The 14,871-nt window shown below is 43.2% G+C and overlaps 1 protein-coding gene across 1 annotated transcript in view; it reads right to left on the reverse strand.

The window, feature by feature from the left end:
• TAFA4 (TAFA chemokine like family member 4) overlaps window positions 1-14,871 on the reverse strand; it is a 157,193-nt gene that overhangs the window by 63,918 nt on the left and 78,404 nt on the right. The gene's annotated exons all lie outside the window — the stretch shown is intronic.

Raw genomic sequence — 14,871 nt, forward strand, 5'->3', positions numbered from 1 at the left:
CATAAACAAGAGTTATGTTCTGAAGGCTTCGCATCCACATCATGAAACGATTTTGAGAGCTTCTTGAGAGGTTCTAGCAGGGAGCGCAGCTGCCCGGAGACCCTGGGCTGAAGGAAAGGCCTCCCCTCTCGGGAAGGTGAGCATGCAGCCTCGGGAGGGACCCAGGTGGGTCAGTGAGGGAGGAGGGGACACCCGCCTCACCAGCCAGACAAGCCCCGGTGATCAGTGGGTGACAGCTGTGGCAGCCAGATCACCCTCACATGCATATCAAACGATTCTGAAGGAAAGGGCATTATTCAAGGGCCTGCTGCTGTAGGGTCATTGGCATGTAGATTTCCAGGTGAAACTCCAAGCAGGCCCTCCATTGGTCAGCAGAGTAGGAAGAATGACTGCTTTGCTGACGTATCCCTGTTGTGTTCTGCCTTGGTCTGATTGGCCATCACCTTGTAGCTCTGCATAAGGTGTGGAGTCCCTGCGCATTTTGCTGCAGCCTTGGCAGGAGGGGCGGGGGTGGGCCCCAGGGGAACATAAGGTCCAGGTTGGGAACCACTTGTATCTCTTTTCAGAGGCGTGTATGTGAAGCTGGATTAAGAAGCTTCTTAGTTCCTGAAGCTTCTCCACTCACAGCACAACCTGTGGTGAACTGAATGGTGAATTTGGCTCAGCAGGCATTTTTAGCATCCACTTATCTATCCAGGCAATTCAGTTAGGCAGTCTCATCACTATGATCTAGATCAGAGGGTGGTAAACTTTCCCTTAACAGACCAAACAGTAAATATGGTAGGCATTGAGGGCCAAGCAGCACGATCGAGGCTATTATATCCATGCTTAAATAATCACTTACGCCGAAACCGGTTTGGCTCAGTGGATAGAGCGTCGGCCTGCAGACTGAAAGGTCCCAGGTTCGATTCCGGTCAAGGGCATGTACCTGGGTTGCGGGCACATCCCCAGTAGATGTGCAAGAGGCAGCTGATCGATGTTTCTCTCTCATCGATGTTTCTAACTCTCTATCTCTCTCCCTTCCTCTCTGTAAAAAATCAATAAAAATATATTTTAAAAAAAATCACTTACAATGTGAACATTTGCTTGGCCAGTGTCCTCAGTGGTTAGAGCATCTGCCCATGCACCAAAGGATCACAGGTTCGAATCCCAGTCAAGGGCACATACCTGGGTTGCAGGTTTGATCCCAAGCCCAGTCAGGGAGCATGCATGAGGTAATCAATTGATGTGTCTCTCACACTGATCTCTCTCTCTCTCTCTCTCTCTATCCCCCTCCCTCCCTCCCTCCCTTTCCCTCCCTCCCTCCCTCCCTTCCACTCTCTCTAAAATCAAAGGAAAATATCTTAAGGTGAGGATTAACAAAACAAAAAAATGTGAACATTTAATTTTAAATTTTTATTTTATTGATTTGAGAGGGAGAGAGAGAGAGAGATCAGTGTGAAAGAGAGAAACATCGACTTGTTGTTCCACCCATCTATGCATTCATTGGTTGGCCTCTGTACATGCCCCGACCAGGGATGACCTTGCAACCCCTGCACATCGGAACGATGCTCTAACCAACTGAGCTACCCGGCCAGGTATAAAATGTGAACATTTAAAAATGTAAAGAATATTCTTAACTCATGGCCCTATGGAAAGATGCTATGAATTAGCCCAAGGGCCATACTTTGCAAACCTCTGATTAACATAATTAAGAAAACCATTTCATAAATCCATTTGTTTTTGAGCTATTAGCTAAACCCAATAGTTTGAACTATTCCCCAGTCATTCAAATTATTTACAAAAAATCCCATGCAGTCATGCACCGCATAACAACATTCTGGTTAAGAAGAAACCTCATATACAATGGTGGTCCCATAAAATTATAATGGAACTGAAGAATTCCCAGTGCCATAGCACAGCACATTCCTCACGGGTTGGTGGTGATGCTGGTGTTAACACACCTACGGCTCTGCCAGTCGTACAAAGGTACAGCACATACATCATCCTTGATCATGACATACATGACTGTGTTACTGGTTGATGTGTTTACTATACTTTTATTGTTATTTTCTACTTTTAGAAACTGCGCTGTGTTGCGCAGGCAGCAGCCTCACACATCTCGTGCTGAGTCCAGATGGCATCATCTTCTCTCTTGGCTTCATCTCACGTGGTCTTGTATAGCAACATGCTGGACAGGCTGGTAGCCTAGGAGCAACAGGCTGGACCACCTAGGCTTGTGTAAGTGCCCTCTGTGATGTTCGCACAATGACGGAACCACCTAGCAACACACTGCTCGGATGCATCCCCACTGGAAGTGGCACCTGACTGCAGCTGTTTGCCAGAGCCCGAACCTACCGTGTACAGGCAGGTGCCAAGCAGCCCTGGGATCTTCAGGGGTCTCTGCAGGGAAATGCATTAGGGAATACTGATACACGCCAACGTCCACAAAGTTCTTCAGAATAACAGGATGGAGATTCATTTCATTTTTACCCTGGTACAAAATGGTAATGGCGGTATTAAACAATAGTGAAAACTATGCTAATTGATATCACCAGTTAGCTCACTTTGATGTGCAGTTTTGCCTTCTCTAATTAACATTTTATAAATGCTATCTGCTTCTAAGTGTCCCATTTTGATTCATAGCAATCTGTTGGCATTACACATGAACTGGAAAAAATATGGAGCCTTCTGCTTCAAGTATCCTAATTTACATGCTAAATCAGAAGGTCAAAATGAATCTCTGTCATCTTTAGAGCCCTGTGCATTGTCCCAGAGTAAAAGGTAGCACGTTGTTTTTTTGTCGTGTGTGTGTGTGTGTGTGTGTAAGAATAATCTTTTAAAGCAAGTAAAAACTCAGTGTGAGTTTACAACTACAAAATCTAGTGCACTGGAAGATAAAGACTGCGAACGTTCTTTGGTGTGATGAGCTTCGTTTGAATTGAAAATGGGTCTTCGTTCTGATAGCGGTGGAGCAGCAGATGGCTGGAGCTACCATAAATATAAGCTCTGCATTGAAGAGCAGCCAAAACACAAGTGCTGACCAACCCCGTCCAGAGGGAGAACCTGCTGACACACACAGGAGTGGGAACCCTTCTTCCCACAGGGAGAGTGCTGAGCACAGTGGGACATCACCCCGCTCCTGCACAGTAGTAACACAGAGAGCACGTGGCCAGGAACTAGCCTTTCTTCCCATTCAATTACCGCACTCACAATAGAGGACTTGCAGGAGAATTTCAGGTGCTTCCTTCTTTGGAAACTTGCTGTCAAAAACCAAGCTCGCTGTTAAGATGAAGAGCTGTGCCATGCAGGCGGGAACTCTGAGGCGAAGGTTTGCTGAAGCCTAAGTGTAACTTTCCACGATTCTCTAGGTCCTGTGACCTTTCCCCCTGGTTCCCTGGTACTTATTTTCGTACCTGAAATAGGTACATGTAAAAGGATAACATAATAAAGATCTTTAGCAACATAAAAATATCTTTATTGACAATCCCCCTCATTGTGAATTGCAAAGGTAGCTTATTTCGTATCTACTGCAGCCTGTCATCATATTTTGTACTTAACAGGCTTCAATAAATACGTATGTGTGAGCTCCATCCGTCTGGTGGCCATGCCCATTATGTCCTGTGCTAGACGACTAGAAACGCAGAGCTGGGTAATCCAGAGAACAGCCTTCCTCTCCCTGTGTTTCTACAGAACTGGTTTGAAATGCTGCCTCCTCACAGTCACTCTTCCAAATGGGAGGAGGAAGGGTTGATTTGATGGTGAAATGATGAGAGTGCGGCATTCCTGTCCATAACTCTGTCCTGGGCAAAGCTGATTTAGACACAAAGATGTGGCCGTCCTGCACTCCAGGGGTAGGACAGAGGCCACGGTCCACTGTGGTGGGTCGGCGGGTTAGTGGGTGACTGCTCTGCCGAGTGTGTGTCCCAGGGAAGACACTCGGGTGGTGAAGGAAGGTCAGAAGTCCATCTGGGCTGCAGGTCTGAGCCTCGTTCTCTTCTGCACCGACTTGCAGGTGATCCGGTGAAGTCCTTGTGTCCCTAGCACTGCCCTGTCGGAGTGTCTACACACTGAACTACAGAGCACTTTAGTACTGCCTTTTCGTTTCTGCCTTATAATAGGACAAGGCATCATATCGGAGGGTTTTTTTATTATGGGTATAAAGAGATTATATTATCTGTGAATTTGGACTTAGAACAATATAGGAAGTACAGACAAGTATTTATTAGGAAAAAGGGGGTTGAGTCTGACGGGTCTGGGGGAGGAAAGGAAGAGGTTCAGGAACATCACGGCGGAGAAGGAGCCTCCGTGCAGGGAGCAGAGCAGAGAACCGCCCACACCCACGAGCAAGCCCCTCGGAGAGGCCCCCATTGTTCTGAAGTCCCTCCATCCATCCTGCTGCTGCAGCAACCGCCCTAAATGCAACAGTGCTGATGGCTTCGCCCACTCAGAAGCCTTGACAAGTCCCAGTTGCCTTCAAGTGCTCACAATCCAGACCAACCTCCCCAGAAGAATGTATTGCATACTGGAGCCCTCTGGGTGAGCCACCCCAATCTACACTGTTCCCTAAATAGGTCATGAGCAGTCCCAGTCGCATCTCCACACCTCTGACCTCTCTGGTTTCCCTATGGCAAAGCCCATTCTCATCTCTGTTTCCAAACTCTACATTTTCCCATACGGTACAGTTCCAATCCCATATGCACAAGCCCAAGCGATCATTTCTTCCTCTAAACACCTAGAGGAAGCATCTGAGTGTGGCTCCGTAGCCAGAACTGGAACATTCCACGGAAGGAAGCACACGGCCCAGGTGGGAACGGCTTACAGCAGGGCTGTCCCTCTCCCGAGGCCACATGCCCAGGGAACATGGACAGTGCTTGGGGCTCGGTCACTTGCATTCCAGGACACACCGAGGGGCTGGCCTTTATCTCAGCATTGATCCTCACCGGACAGAGGAACAGAGAACACAATAACCCCCTAACCTGGAGCTTTTGCTCAGGAGGCGCACGTATCCATTCCACTCAGGCCAAAGCAAGCTGCGTGCCCAGCAGGACGTCAGTGAGGCCGAGGGCAGGGGTGGCAAGTATTTTCAAATCCTATCCTAATCTGCAATAACTGATCAACCCGCATAGTTATGATCACTTCCCAGGATGCCCTCACCCACGAGAACACAGGAACAAGCCAGTATGGGTATTTTACTCTAATACGGTAGTCGCCATGGATTTGAACATTTTAAAGAACAAATTAAAACCCTGGAAACACAGCACTTTGGATCAGTATGAACCAGAATCAGTTATGTTGTTTGAACTGCCAGTTCCAAATTTAGTTCACCGCTGCAGTGAAATCCCAGAGAAGCAAAATGATTTGGACATGAATGTAAAGTTCACTGTAACAATATGCAGCTTATAGCTATTTGTCTAGAAATATCATTTGTCGCCAATATCCTTTGGTTGCTTTTTGTAGTTTGAAATATACAAACTTGAAATGAGATATGAAATATTATTGAAGTTCCACTTCATGTACAAAAGTAGAAACCATGTAACCCCCCCCCCCCCCCCGTAATTAAACAAAAGATGTGGAATTTCACTTCAAAGACAGTGAGCCGCGAGTATTACAAACTGCTCCGCCACGGTGAAGGGGCCCCGAGCTGGTATGCGGAACCCATGGGCTTCGTGAGCATGTAGGAGCCGATAGTTTCACTCACTATTGCGCTCTTGTTTTAACAGCCAATACTTAAAAATTGAAATATATTTTAAGTTCAGTAATAATGTCATTCATACATTCACTGATGGTGAAAAATGTGCCAAAAATCAATAACTGTTGATCCACTGGTAAAATACCATGCTGTTAATTCAGGTGCAAAGTCAGAGCTATGAAAACAAATACTGAGGAAATAGACACAGTGTCAAGGCCACTCACTATAAGACTGACAGTTGTAGATTTATGGGCCATGGGAACAGCCCACTTAATTTCTTTTCCAGGGAGAGAAGTCGGGGTGGTGGGCATTATGAACCACGTGAGGGCTTTAGCCAGCCCTGGCCACACTCCCAACTACACTTCATGAAGGAATTTTTACCCAAATATAATTTTTTATCAAAAGAAAAATGAAAAACTATTGACATGTTCAAGCCATGTAAAGACCTAACAGCTCTCTGTCTTCTATTTAAAGACACAGCTGTCAAATCCATCATTACAAAGGTAGTTGCAAGTTCCTTCTAGCAAATCTGCAGGGGAAGCCACCTTTAGACAGCTCTGCTGGTAATCTGCAATCCTATTGAGCCTCGTGTTAACAAATAAGCATGTATGATGCTCACTCTATGTATATGGCAGGTGAGGGCAGCTTTGAAAGCTACCTGTTTACTTGTGGCTGCCTTAGCTGTGTTTCTAAAGTATCCAGTGAAAACAAATATTGACTTTTTAAAAAATGTAATCCACAAAGTGAATAGGATGCAAAATGTTATTGACTCAAACTAATTTAACAAGCATTTGCATGCCTACTATGTGCAAGGCAACGTGTCAGATTTAAGCCTAACACCAAATAAGCCCTTGATATGCTATCAAGCCGCGTCTATGGACCCTAATTGAAACTCACTGTCTATACTGCTCAGTGGCAAAGGTCAGCCAATTTACTGCACCTTCTTACTCACTCTTAGGCAAGAAAACTTCCCTAACTACTGTTATTTATCCAAAATTATCTCCAAAAAGCAACTTCACTGGAATTCTCATAACACTACTTATTCCTTTCACTGTGTTTAAATGCTTTGCTTATGAGGAATTAATTTCACACTTACCACCCTACCCTAGCCTAAAACTGTTTATTTGCTACCTTCTCTCTCCTGGTCAGTTATCTTTGCAACTAATGTCAAAAACCATGAGGCCCACATCAGCTCAGTGGATTTACAAGAACGGCTTTGGCCCCTCCCAGAGGACGCCAAGCAGTCAGTTCCTCGTCCACGGTCCATCTGAGGACTGACAGAGTGCGTGCATTGACTCCAAGTGTAAGTACTAAGGTCTTGTGTCGCCATACTTCCCTGTGATCTTTCCACAATGCCCCTCCCAGGCAGTCAGACCTGAGGTCCTGGGGCCCCAAAGGGTCCACAGTCAGATCTGAGAGGAGGGGGTAGGGGAGGGCGTGATGAGTAGAACTTGAATGCAGAAGAAGTTACATCTTCATTCCACTAACCTGGAGCTGAAACCAGGCACTTCCTGATGAACACAGGCAATGACATGCGACAGAACCAGCAGCGCCTGCGATGGGCACCAGGGGCCGCCGCGGACATCTCCTTCTCACATTCAGTGTCTGCAGGTCCGCTGAGATGCCATTTATGTGCGTTATGACTGCAAGGTGACAGTGGTTACCAGGCCTGCCACAACATCATGTTTAATGTGTTACTAAAGTATTATTTTAACACAATTTTTAAAATATTTGATAACTGTTATTTCAATATAATGGGTTTCCTTTGCTGAAATACTGGTTTTCTTTCATTAATTAAAAACGTAATTATGAGAACGGTCCACAAGCTTTATGTGACACCCCGCAAAGGGGAGAGTGGCTGGGAAATGACTCCCCTTGCAGAGAGCGGGCCTGCCTCGCAAGAGGGAGCCCAGCCCAGAGAGGCTACCTGGCTGCTCCAAATTACTCAAAAAATAACCACAATATCAATCACGTTTAAATACTTCCTGTGTTTGTTTCCTATTGCTGCTGTAATAAATCACCTCAAATCTGGTGGCTGAGAACATTACAATTACTACCTCACGTGCGGATTTCAGGAGTCCACACGGCTCTACCCCAGTTAGAGTGCAGGTACCTTGAAGCTGTGCCCCTTCTCGAGGCTCTAGGACAGGGGTGGGCAACCCCTGGCACGCGTGCCAAACATGGCATGCCAGTAACTTTTGCTGGCACGCGAAACCCTCTCTTATAATCTTCCATTTACAATTTTTTTCTTAATATCGACTTTTTATTTTTCAGATAAATTCAGTGTAGGTGCATCTTAGATAAATAAATAATTTTACATAACAAGTTATCTTAAAGACCATAGACATGGCTTGACGAGAGAGGGGAAGAGCAATTTGTATGTCTCTGCCTTAACTCTCCCTGCCTTCCTAGATCCGACCAGTGTTTTGGTTTCATCCACATACGCTTGTGAATCTTTGTTCTCAGTGATGAATTTTGTTAAGTCTCGTAATAGGAGTAGCCTGACGGATGAAAGTAGTAGCTCATGCATATCTCTGAAGGTCACGAAATATAAACCTGATGTAAAATCTCTGTCATCAGTGATGCAGCAGCAAAAGTCCCACTGATAATATCAAACGGGGTCATAAAGTTTTCTGGCGGACTATCAGTGTACATGTATACATTAAAAAAATAAATGTATTTTTCATCATCATATACTGTGTTTTTGTCGCTCGAATGAATTTCATTATTTCTTCAAGGTTCTTCACATACGTACACCTTAAGAGATATCAACTAGGCATAACATGTTCTCAAAAAATTAGGGTTGGCACACAGAAGAATTTTGAGTCAGAGATTTTGCTGGTTTTGGCACACACTCACAAAAAGGATGCCCACCCCTGCTCTAGGAGAAGCCACCTCCGCGTCTGTGCCAGCTTCTCCGAGCTGCCCACATGGCTTGGCTCCTGGTCCCCTGCCTCCTGCAAAGGCAGCAGTCTCACACTGCCACCCCTGCTCTGTCATGGCATCCCCAGGTCCTGACGCTCCCGCCTCCCCTTTCACCCGCAAGGATCCTGGATTGCACTGGGCCCACCCGGATCATCTGGGACAGTCTCCCAGCTCAAGACCCTTAAGCTAATCCCATCAGCAGAGTCCCTTTTGCCAGGTCAAATTCTTAGGTGCCAAGAATTAGGACGTGGAGCTGCCGCTTTGGGGAACCATGACTGTGCCCAGTCCATTAACCATACTGCCAACATGCTTTACTTGGCAAAACAATACACTGAGTTTGAGAACATCATCGTCAGTGGAACAGATGAGAATTTTGAAGTAACAACTGACACCACAGAAATACAAAGGATTGTAAGAAAATACTATGAACAACTATATGTCAACAAGCTGGACAATATGGATGAAATGGAAATTCCCAGAAAAATATAATCTCCCAAAACTGAGAAAGGAAGAATCAGAAAATCTGAATAGGCCAATAACAACTGAGGAAATTGAAGCAGTAATCAAAAACTCACCAAAAAAAAAAACAAACAAAAAAACAAAACAAAACAAAACTCCCAGCAAACAAAGCCCTGGTCTGGATGGCTTCCCAGGGGCCTTTTACCAAACATTCAAAGAAGAACTAACACCTATACTCCTCACACTATTCTAAAAAATACAAGAAGAAGGAACACTTTCAAGCTCTTTTTAAGAGGCCAGCATTATTCTAATTCCAAATCCAGATAAAGACACTACAAAGAAAGAGAATTACAGGTCAATATCCCTGATGAACATAGATGCTAAAATCCTCAACAAAATATTAGCAAATAGAATCCAGCAATACATTAAAAAGATCATACCATGACCAAGTGGGATTTATTCCAGGGATGCAAGGCTGGTACAATATTTGCAAATCAATAAATGTGATACATCACATAAACAAATTTAAAGACAAACATCACATGATCATATCAATAAACTCAGAAAAAGCATTCGACAAAATGTAACACCCTTTTTTGATAAAATCTCTCAGCAAAGTGGGAATAGAGTGATCATACCTTAACGTAATAAAAGCCGTATATGACAAACCTACAGCCAACATTATACTCAATGGGCAAAAACTAAAATCCTTTCCCCTAAGAGCAGAACAAGACAGGGATGTCTGCTTTCACCAATTTTATTCAAGTCCTAGCCACAGCAATCAGACAAGAAGAAAAAATAAAAGGCATCTAAATTGGAATGGAGGAAGTAAAACTCTCATTATTCACAGATGACAGGATATTGTACACAGAACACCCTAACAACTCTACCCAAAAACTACTAGATTTAATAAATGAATTTGGCAATGTAGCAGGATACAAAATGAACACCCCCAAATCTATGGCATTTTTATACACCAATAATGAATTCTCAGAAAGAGAAACTAAACAAACAATCACATTTACCACTGCAACAAAAAAATTAGGATACTTAGGAATAAACTTAACAAAGGCGATAAAAGACTTGTATTCCAAAAACTGTAGGATGTTGAAAAAAGAGATAGAGGAACATATAAACCAGTGGAAGAATATACTGTGTTCATGGATTGGTAGAATTAACATCATTAAAATGTCCATACCACCGAAAGCAATCTATAAATTCAATGCAATCCCTATTGAAATAGCAACAGCGTATTTCACAGATCTAGAACAAATACCCAAAACAGCCACAGCAATCATGAAAAAGGAGAACAAGGTTGGAGGGATCACAATACCAGATTTCAAGTTATACTATAAAGCCACCATAATCAAAACAACCTGGTACTGGCACAAAAACAGGCATACAGATCAATGGAACAGAACAGAGACCCCCAGAAATCGACCCAAGATATTATGCTCAATTAATATTTGACAAAGGAGGCAAGAGCATTCAATGGAGTCAAGTTTATTAATATTTCCTTGAGGATTTTAGCATCTATCTTTATCAGGGACATTGGCCTATAATTTTATTTGTAGTGTCTTTATCTAGTTTTGTAATTGGATAAGGCAGGCCTTGAAAAATGATCTTGGATGTCTTCGCTCCTCTTGAATTTTTCTGGAATAGTTTGAGAAGGATATGTGTCAGTTCTTCTTTAAATGTTCGGTAAAATTGGCCTATGAAGCCATCCAGTCCAGGACTTTTGTTTGCTGGGAGTTTTTTTTATTCTGCTTTGATTCCATTAGTTATAATTGGTCTATTCAGATTCTCTTATTCAATTTTGGAAGAGTATATGTTCCTATAAATGTATCCATTTCTCCAGTTTGTCCAATTTGTAGGCATATAGTTGTTCGTAACGTTTTCTTACAGTCGTTTATATTTCTTTGGTGTCAATTGTTACTTCTCGCCTAACATTTCTCATTTTATTTATTTGGATTCTCTCTTTTTTTCTTGATGAGTCTGGTTAAAGTTTTGTCAATCTTGTTTATCTTTTCAAAGCAGCTCTTGGTTTTATTGATCATTTTATAATTTTTTTAGTTTCCATGTAATTTATTTCCACTCTAATCTTTATTATTTTCTTCCTTCTACTTACTCTTGACTTTGTTTGTTGTTATTTTTCTAGTTATTTTATGTGTAGGGGTAGATTTGAGAATTTTGATACTAGGGGCCCAGTGCACAAATTCATGCACCTTGAAAGGAACTGTGGGCCGCAAGGCTGTGGTAGGCACAAGGGTAGGTCTTGGCCCATCCTTCGCACCCCCACTCGGCCCCTCCCACTGTGGCCCCTGGTCATGTGTCTTCCTGAAGCCGCACTCCCACCGCAGCCACTCTCATGTGCTGATGGTGTCGGCCCCGCTTGCACCCACTGAAGGCACGAAGCAATTGGGGCCAGCGCCGTCAGTGGGTGCAAGCGGCAGCTGCTGCCCCAATCACCCCTCAGGAGCAGGGGGAGGTAGGGAAGCCCTCAGGGGTGATCAGGGCAGGCACCGCTGCTCACACCCACTGATGGCACCAAGCAATCCGGACCGGCACCAGGCACCAGCAGCAGGTACGAGCGGTGGCTCTGGTGCCAGCTGCAGGTGCGAGTGGGGGCTGGCGCTGGCAGTGGGTGCAAGCGGTGGCTCCAGCACCGGCAGCGGGTGCAAGAGGCAGCTGCCGACCCTGATCTCCCCTCAGGAGCAGGGGGAGGTAGAGAAGCCCTGAGGGGTGATTGGGGCCGGCAGCTGTCGCTCACACTCACTGACAGCATTGAGCAATCAGGGCCAGCACCGGGCACCAGCAACGGGTATGAGCAGCAACTTCAGCACCAGCAGTGGGTGTGAGCAGTGGTTTCAGTGCTGGCAGTGGGTGCGAGGGCAGCCAGTGCCAGCAGCAGGTGCAAGTGCTAGGAGGGACCATGGAGCAAAAGAGCAAAGAATTTTCAGTAACCACCGGAGCCCCACCTTGGTCTGGCACCCCCGCTTACCTGCTCCACCATCCCGCGCACACTCCCTGGTGGTCAGCGCACACCATAGCAACTGGTTGTTCAGTTGTTCCAGCTGTTCCGCCATTCAGTCTATTTGCATATTAGCCTTTTATTATATAGGATTTTTATTGCTTCTTGAGGTAGGCCTGTAATGCTATGAACTTCCCTCTCAGGAAGGAAGCTGGGTTGTGTGTTCATTTTTGTTTCCAGGTAACCTTTGATTTCTTCCTTTACCACACTGTTGAATGTATTTATTCATTGTTTAATAATATGTTATTTAGCCTCCATATGTTTGAGTGTTTTTGAGGTTTTTTATTGTAATTGATTTCTAGTTTCATACCATTGTGGTCAGGGAAAATGTTTGATAATTCAATCTTCTTGAATTTAGTAAGGCTTTTTTTGTGTGTGTTCTAGCATGAGGTCCATCTTATTGAATGTTCCATGTACATTTGAAAGGAATGTACATTCTACTGCTTTGGGATGAAATGTTATGTAAATATCAATTAAATCCATCCAGTCCAATGTGTCATTTAAGGTCACTGTTGCCTTGTTAACTATTTTGTCTGGAAGATCTATCCATTGATCTCAGTGAGGTGATAAAATCCCCTACTATGACTGTATTTCTGCCAATCTCTGCCTTAATGTCCACCAAAATTTTCTTTATATATTTAGGCCCTCCTGCATTGGGTGCATATATATTTACCAAGTGTTATATCCTCTTTTAGGATTAATCTCTTTAGTATTATAGTAGGAAATAGGCCTCTGGGATCCATCTCCAGCATAGTCTACTTTTTATGAAAATGGTTACTAAATTTCCCCAGGGAAAATAGAATGTAGGGAGGAGGAAAGAGTATATAAGAACAAAGAACTGTGGGCATGAGCCAGCATCATGGTGGATACCTGCAACATGCCTGCCTCAACTAGATAGGGGGAGGTGGAGACAACTAGAAAAGGCCTCAGCCCAATTTTTTTAAATGGCCCAATGGGAGGCAATAAGACGTAGGTGAAGTATAAGGAAACAGGTGACCCCATAGTACTCAGCCAATGAGGAACCGGAGGAGGGACTGAATAAATAGGCTTGATCACTACTCCATGTGAGCCTGTACGACCGGATAGACACCCACTCTCAAGAACATATTAAAAGTCTCATTTTCACCATACTTCTGTCTCTGAGTTTGTTATTTAAATTCAGACAGGTGAGCATTTCTCACAATTATGTAATGTCCTTCTTTGTCTGCTATAATAACCTTTGTTTTACAATTTATCTTGTCTGATATAAGTATTATTATCCCAGCTTTTTTGTTGTTGTTGTTTCCACTTGCATGGAATATTTTTTCCATCCCTTCACTTTCTGTCTGTGTGAATCATCTGTTCTGAGGTGAATTTCCTGTAGACAGCATATATATATATGGGTCATGTTTTCTTCATTTATTTGGAACATTTAATCTGCTCAGATTTAAAGTTATTATTGATAGATACCATTTTATTCTTTTTTTATTGTTTAAAGTATTACATATGTCTCTTTTTTTCCCCATCGACCCCTCCCTGGCCACTCCCACCCCCACCCCTCATTTTATTCTTTATACCTATGTTCCTCTCTCTCTCTCTCTCTCTCTCTCTCTCTCTCTATATATATATATATATATATATATACACACACATACATAAACACACACACACTCACACACTCACACACTCACACACCCATATATTTTTTTTCTTCTTCTTAAAAAAGGCCCTTTCACATTTCTTGCAATACTGGTTTAATCAACTCCTTTAGCTTTGTCTGGGAAGCTCTTTATTTCACCTTTAGTTTTAAGTAATAGCCCTGCTGGGTAGTCTTGGTTGTAGGTCCTTGCTCTTCATCACTTTGAATATTTCATGCCAATCCCTTCTGGCCTGAAATGTTTCTGTTGATAAATCCACTGACAACTTAATGGGAGCTCTCTTGTAGGTAACTGTCTTTCTCTTGCAGCTTTAAGATTCTCTCTTTGCCATTTTAATTATAATGTGTCTCGGTGTGGGCCTCTTTGGGTTATTCTTGATATGGACTCTGTGCTTCCTGAACTTGTGTGAATATTTATTTCATCAGGTTAGGGAAGTTTTCAGCCATTATTTCCTCAAACATATTCTCGAGCCCTTGCTCACTTTCTTCTCCTTCTGGTATCCCTTTAATGTGGATGTTGTTATATTTGATGTCTCAGAGGTCTCTTAGACTTTCCTATTTTTAAAAAATTCTATTTTCTTTTTGTTGCTCTGCTTAGGTACTTACTGTTATCTTGTCCTCTAAATTAATGATTTTATCCTCTGCTTCATCTAAGCTGCTGTTGATTCCTTCTAGTGTATTCTTCATTTCAGATATTGCATTCTTCATTCTGACTGGTCCTTTTTTATGGTTTATTTATATATAAGTAATGCAATATATTAACTATATTACACACACACACACACACACACACACACACACACAATAGTTAAATGTCATTAATTTTCCTTGAGTTAAAGCTCCAGACACAAAAACTACTTTAACAACACTGAGTTTTAGCTCTAAATATCTTTGGAAGCCAACAACATATTTTTTAGAAAGGAGGGAGTGGGGAAAGCTGAAAAAACACAATATATTAACCTCTGATTCTAGTCAAAAGAGGATATAATGACTAGAGCAGGCCTATTTATCTCCATCGCATTCCATCATCCAGCAATTAAAATCTGATTTCTGGTTTTCCAGACACCAAACATCACCACAATACGCCATTTCTTCCCTTTGCAGATGGTCAGATCTCAGTCACTTATCAGTGAAAATGGCATGAGCTCC

Source organism: Myotis yumanensis, unplaced genomic scaffold, assembly GCF_028538775.1.
Source record: "Myotis yumanensis isolate MYYU_CA2020_CCGP unplaced genomic scaffold, mMyoYum1.0.hap1 SCAF_14, whole genome shotgun sequence".
Lineage (NCBI taxonomy): Eukaryota > Metazoa > Chordata > Mammalia > Chiroptera > Vespertilionidae > Myotis > Myotis yumanensis.